Genomic DNA, 7,206 nt, shown 5'->3' with positions numbered 1-7,206 from the left:
AAAGGGTGAAGTAACGCTTCTGCCTTGTGAAGGCCCTGCAAAACGGAATGGGTACAGTGTCATCTAGGGATTTCATAGCAAATAGGGTGTTCTGGGACCTGCACCAACAGAAATAAACGTGGCCTTGTGGAAAAAAATTATTTAGAAAAACACCGGCCTTCATTTAAATACCTCACATAGTGGAAAATGTACAGTATTGCTCCCTTTATAATTTAGTGGATTAATTCCCTCCTAGTTAACAGTTCTTTAGTTCTACTTTGGCAATAACGAATTTCAGTCTTCACCCCATGATCCTCATATCTGTAAAAGCACATAGCAAAAATCCCCTTGTTGGACATGATGACTAAACTTGTGGTTTACATGGTCTGTAGTACCATTAGCATTGCTTTTTCTCCTGTCTTCTACAGCAGGAGTCGAACAAGACACAGAAGGCATGTGCCCTCCCAGGTGTGTGTACTGTGAGTGGCACAGCACTGCTCAGGGTGCTTTCCATCCTTTCCAGCCCCACTGGCCATTGTGCATTTCAGCTTCTCGTCTCTTACTGTTGTGCATGCTCTCCGTTCCATGACATGTTCAGTAACTGTGATAGCCTGACATTCTGGAGCTGAGTTAGCTTTTGCCATTTCATACCCTCCTTCAAATATGCAGTACCCTAGAAGGATAATTGTTCTTATGTTTCCATTTCTTATGTTCTGTTTTCCTATTTTATTTCTCTCCTATTGCTGTGATGGTTTTCCTTTCTGGCTCTTAACTTAAGAAAATGCTCTATAATTGCTTTGATTTTATAGCACTTAAAGGATACTGATGCACTCAGAAAAAGAATAAAGCAAAGCAACCCAAACCTAAACACCCCCCTGGCTCTCTCCAGCCATGCACACCTATTTACCTTCCAAGGGAGTTTCTTACAAGCCTGCAGGAGCTGTAGGGAGACACAGAGCTCAGCGGGGCATGGCCAACAGGAGGCTCACGCAGACGTAGAGGGACTGCTCAAGCTGAGCAACATGTCATAACTGGATTTCATTATGTTCTCACAGTTCTCTTATAGCTGAAATTTTTTCTGAGATTTGATGAGAGCTGAGATAGCTTTCTGTTTTTCCGTAGAGCTTCAACTTTGTATCAGAGAGAAAGAAAAAGAGAATTGAGAATAAGATGCTTGTTCGTTCCCTTTTGCCTGACAGATACGTCTGAGCTAGATCTGCAGTAGATTATAAGTAGACGTTTGCCTGGACTTTCTTCCCCTCATGCCTCAGATGCAGTTCTTCTTTTGCAGTTCGTTTTCCTTAGTTGTTAAGTGATGCTGTCACTGTGTGTGAGAGAATGCTTTTGCCAACTGTTCTGTAATGAACTGAGGGGAATTCTGCTTGTCACATGGGTGGTCAGTCTCACGCTTTCTCTCCTGTGCTCTTCTGTGGGGTCTAACCTCTACAAAATATAAATCAATATGCTGAGTTCAGGAACGTCAATTCAGTAAATGCATTAATGTCAAAGCAAATGGCAGTCTTACCAGCCCTGCTGATACACGTGATTATTCTGTTTATGCTTAAATATACCGTACTGCTTCCAGAGAGCCTGCTGTGTCTTACCCTTCCAAAAAGAATATAAATCTGTGACTGTCAGCAGACAGCTTTTCCTCAGCCTTCCAAAGCAAGCACGTGGCAACTTCTGTGCTATAGTAATCATGAGGGAGGCTTCTTCAAGGTAAAAGCTGGAGCCTTATGATGGAGCACAAAAAGGTGCCAGCACAATGTTGAGCACTTGAGAGTGCACATGCATAGCACAGCAAGCTGCTACTCTGTCGTTCTCAAACTCTAGCTTTTTAATAATAGCATTGTTTGTATATTACAGTACCGTTGGGTATACGTTTATGTACATTTGCCAATGAGCTGGCGAGCTGCATTGCAGCATTGTGATGAGGCAAAAAAGTAAGAGCTGTTGTTCCCAACGTTGGAAACAACTGTGGCTTAGCCACCATCTTGTGATGAATTTTCTAGGAAAGCTCTAGCTTTAGTTATGTCAAACAAGAGGGGTCTCTGTTAAAACATCTGAAAGGGCGTCAGTTGTCACGATTTTTAAATAAGCCAACTTTTATTTATGCATGTAGCAATAGTTACAAATCAGTGGGCTGCAAGCATGGATCCTCCATCTTCTCCACAGGATGGAATAAAACCTTTCCCACCCTTTCGCATGAAGGCAACAGGTAAAATATTGGCTCCATTACAGCTGGAAGGACAGAAACTGGCATCCTATTTCCTGAAGATTGCAAAGCAAATGGATTTTAGGAAAACAAAATCCTCCAGCAACCTTCTGCCCCTTTCTGCGGATGTGGCTGGATGAGCAGAGTGCATCAGTATGTTATTTGTGGGTACAGGGAAGTGCTCTGTAGACATGGGCTGTGATGAAGACTGAGAAGCTGCTGATGTTTGTGTATTTATGCTTAATGGGAATCTTGTTCTTTACGTAATCCTCTTTGGCCATCAATGGGGGGTGGCAACTGGGCCACTCACAATTCTGTGGATAAAAAGCTCTCTGTGCTTTTATCTGAGCTCCAATGGATGGGTTTGCTGTGGGATCTATTTAAGTTTGTTTTGGCTTATGTGCTTCACTGTTTAGACTGTTGAACTGTTTAACAACGTACCTTGCAGGAATACTGTCAAATGTTCGCCGTGTTCAGCTGTGCTTGGAAGAAAGTTTAATTTAAATTTCTCAGTCTAATCATAAAAGTTGGCAGTACGGCTTTAGGGCTGGGGGTTGTTATTCTGAAAGCTGAGTGGTTCACAAGGTTATGTGCAAAGCAGGGCTAACAAGATGCTGAGAAATAATAGTCTCATATGGGAGAGGCTTCAGTCTGTAGAGAGTACGGCACCGAGATTTAACACAGTTTAGATGCACTCGAAAATCATCTCTGTTTTTTCCTTTTTCTAGTCAGTGTTCTTCCTGACCTTGAAAATACCTTATGGGTGGTTTGCAAATAACAATCTAAACATCACTGTAATCAGAAAAAATACGCATTGGTGTTCTATTTGTCATTATATTCTACCTATCTTTTCCATTATTTGAAGTCTTAAATGGTTTCAGTGATAGGCATATAGGCTGCCATCAGCACAGCAGATTTTTTAAAGAGATTAGATGAGAGAATTGGGCTGCTTTTTATAGAGCATTTTGCTTTACTTTTCTGTCTCTTCTTTCTTTCCTTTTTTTTTTTTTTTTTTTTTTTTAAGATATCTTTTTATCAAGTGTGAATACTAACAATGTTGATATGGGGTGACAGTCTGACCAAACAACCATAGCAACAGTAACTGTTTTCCTTGTGATAACAGCGAAGCTAAAGGTTATGCGTATTGCTGCATCTCTCAATCTATTTGCTCCACGGCACAGTGCCAGACAAAAGTAAGAATATAGAAAGCTGTAACCAAAATATGCAGTTGTTTAGATGAGGCATGAGCTACAGACCATGGGTTGAAGTATAAATGTGGACAATATTTCCCTTCTAATGGATCATTTTTGAAAAGAAATATCACACGTTCAATGCTAATGATATTCTGCTGCGCAAATATTTAATTTGAAAACTTGCTAAGTAATCATCTTCCTTTAGGAAAGGGAAAAATAGAAGCCTAGAGGCTGCTTTAAGGAAATCATTTGGTTTTTTTCTTTTCAGGAGTAACGTCGGGCTTGCACAGTTGACCTAGACAATATTTAGTATTGACCTCAAGTTTTCAGCATGCGTCCCCAGAGCTCAGACTGCTTGAAGGACACAAACAAACACAAATCTCAGCACTGTGGGAGCTTCTTATTTTTCCCAACTTAGAACCGATTTAAGCAGATGCGTGACATATTGTTTGTTTTTTTGTTGTATCCAAGAGCAGTTTTCATGCTGAGTTGGCTCTACCACAACTGTAATAGCAGTGCCTCACACCTGATAATTGGTGGTATTTCCATATTTTCTAATTTTTTTTTTTAATCAGGGTAATTTCAGCCTAGAGAGTCGCATTGCACTGTGTTTCTCCAGCACCGAATCAAACTCAGTGTTTTTTGTGTTTGGTGTTGGAATAAGTTTCCTGCTGGAAAATGTCACATTTCAGAGTGACCAAGTCCTTGTTTTGGAAGACTTTTCTTCCTTAAAATTACCTTCTGGTGTAAGGAGAAAAATGACATCAGGTGGCTCCTGAGCAGAATTAGTCAAGGAAGAGGAGAACATGACAGAGCTCTGCCCGTGACGTATTGATCGTGGGAACAGCCGACTGGCACCTGTTATCATGGTAGCAAGTCACAGTTTTCTCCTAGAAATCCATTCGCTAGACAAAATTCAGAGCAGTGATCATGAAAATTTGGAATGTGGCTGTGAGGCTGATTTTCCATTTCTAATGAATGCTGTCAGACTCGGGGTCTTAAGCTTTTTATTATTTCCCATGAGGAAAGCAAAATACATGGAACCCTTAAGGGATCTTCTTGCTTTAATTTAGCGCTGTTATTTTATTTAATAGCACAACACATGTCAAAATTGAAAGAGCTGTGCTGCCTTTTTTGATATATTTACCTTATAATGAAAGATTCTCTTTGCAGTTTGAAAGGGCCTATTTTACTTTTCTTCTGCTTGAAGCTGCTAGTAAGATCTGCTTCCCAATCATGGGTTCATGCCAAATAAGCACGTGTCCCTCTTGCTGGAAATGTTTGGTATATGTCACATTATGCTGCAGGCTGGGGCTTGGTTCTTATCTGATCATTCTTGTGCCAGGTGAGGGAAGTAGGAGTCCCTCAGTTAATGAGTTTACTTCTGTTTGTTTTTAAATCCAGTCTTAACAAATTATTTTATCAGGGAGGATAGAATCCCACTCACAGTCGCACCTTTTATCCTCTTGTGAATGTAATGGCGTTTAGCAAGTGTGATTGAGGTCAGTGTCATCAGTATCCAAGTGATGGAAAGCGACTGCAACACATTCCTGCAGGTAGACTCTGGGCTGTGTGTTGGGGGAAAAATTCATGGTGTAATGGGAGTTCTTGCAGTACCAGAACGTGAAACCAAATTGTGATTTATAGAGCTACAATGATCACAGCTGAGCTTGGATCAGTGTGTTGACTTCCCATGATCTAAAACAGGACATTGTTTCTGCCAGGAAGAAACTTGGAGTTTCTCAAAATCCATCTCTGTCTTTTTTTTTTTTTTTTTTTTCCAAGTGAACTTTGAATAACAAAGAGCCACCTCCAGCATTTCATAACTCTTTGTAATTACAGAAATGATTATGAGAATGATAGATATCTAATTAAAATCTGTGAAATCTGCAGTCAGCAAGAAATGAGAATTAGCTCCCCAAATTGCAATTTTCTCCTGAGTTTAAGCACATTTCAAGGCTGCTTCCTGACAATGTGGCATTTTTCTCTTGTCTGTCACAGTGACTCACCTCAATAGGTCATGACTAATTTTAACAGGGACCAAAAGAGCACGGGAGAATTTTGGTTAGAAATGAGAGAAAGGGAAGAAGAATTTTCATTAGATGTTTTTACTTTAATGATACTGGCGTTAAGCAACTTTCACTGGTTTCAACTGATTTCAAGCTGTGAAACAGCAAACAAACGAGGGTTACTAAATTTTGGCTAACCTTAGATCTCTTGTCAAGACAGTCATGAAAACTGCATAGGATGGAATCAATGCATCCCTAACCAGCACTGGTTAGGGCTTGAGTTTCCTTGTCCTTCTTTGCTTCCTCTCCCTGTTTACCTACACTGTGCCAGCGCTGTACATGTGTTCACTCAGCAGCTAATTACATCAGGTTCCCCATGACAGTGAATAACAATTTTGATGCCTACTACAGACAGCTCTGTGCCAGCAGAGATGCCCAGGAGCCTAATACTCAAATCTGTTGTCTCTTCTGCAGCAAGACTGGACAGAGCAGCATATTGCTTCCAGCACTATGTAAGTACCCACAAAATGCTGACTGCATTCTGTTGGAGACGATGTAAAGTCCAAGTGCCCAGAAAGGCAGAGCAACTGGTAAGCTTCACATCTACGCCTGGAGCTGTGCTGGGCAGTGTGGCTGGGGGCAGAGCTGTATGCTGGGGAGAAGCTGAGGAAAGGCTGAAATCACGCTTCTGTCCTGCTCTGGATAGATTATTCCTAGCAATCACTTATATCATTTCCTGAAATGGTGTGCTTTTTAGTTCTTGGCACAAAGCCTCTTCTGGTAAGATTATTTTGGGTTTGGGATTAGGAGAAGAGCCTGTTGAAAGGAAAAAAAGAGCAAAAAACCTCAGTGAGGCAGTAATCTAATAAGAAAAAAACAATATAACCATCAATATCCAGCTCTGGCAGACATCTGATCCTGGTGCTTCAGAGGTTATTACACAGCATTCTCAGGAGCTTTTCTCTTCCACCTGGAGCCGCCGCGTGCCTCCATTCCTGCCGAGAGCCAGAGGGCTGCCGGGTGCCTGGGCTGTGCCTCCCCCAGCTGCTGTGCCCTGCTGATTATGCTGTGTGTCAAGAAATACATCCCTACGCTTTTATATTTCTGCTTTAACTACAGTCTGCTCTTACCACGATGTGAAAGAGTCTCCCTTAACCTTAATTGCTGTGCTAGAGCCCATCTAACTTTTATTCTTTAAGGACAGGTTATCTGGGTTTTAGTAGCCTTTCTTAAATGGAAATTTCACTGCCGACATAACCTGTTTTATTTCCTTTTTTTTCAATTATTCTCTTACTTGTCTTTGAAACTCACTAAGTGGCTATTATGTATGGGCAGAATGAGTCAGAACAAAGGGATATTTGTTATGTATGAGCGTTGGAGTCAATTGGCGAGCCTTTGAGCAATCTTTTGGACCCCTGTTTACAGTCCAAATGTATTTGCTTTTTGAAAATGTGTTTGTTTTTTACCTCCTATAATGAAACTGCTGTCTTCCTGGGAAACATTTTACTTATCATTTCTGGCATCCGCTTTCATGTCTTCCCATTATCTGAAAGCCATTTTACACCGTGTTAGCGGCATCACATTTTAGCCTGTTATTTCACTTAAAGTGTAAAAGATACTCCTTTAATGTGCTACCCTTTTTTCTTTTTTTTTTTTTACCCTCCATAATTTTTTTATTCCTTACGGAAAGAAAAAGAATGAGCACAAGTTTAAGCTTTCCAGCTATTGTATGAAGAACACAGTGCAGTTGTTTGATTGTTCATAGGGAGAGAATAGCACTTGGGGCCTGAAGCCCTATACTTATTCACCA

This window comes from Tympanuchus pallidicinctus, unplaced genomic scaffold (assembly GCF_026119805.1).
Source record: "Tympanuchus pallidicinctus isolate F22 unplaced genomic scaffold, pur_lepc_1.0 scaffold13, whole genome shotgun sequence".
In the NCBI taxonomy this organism is placed as follows: Eukaryota; Metazoa; Chordata; class Aves; order Galliformes; family Phasianidae; genus Tympanuchus; species Tympanuchus pallidicinctus.
This window is presented reverse-complemented; position numbering follows the sequence as displayed.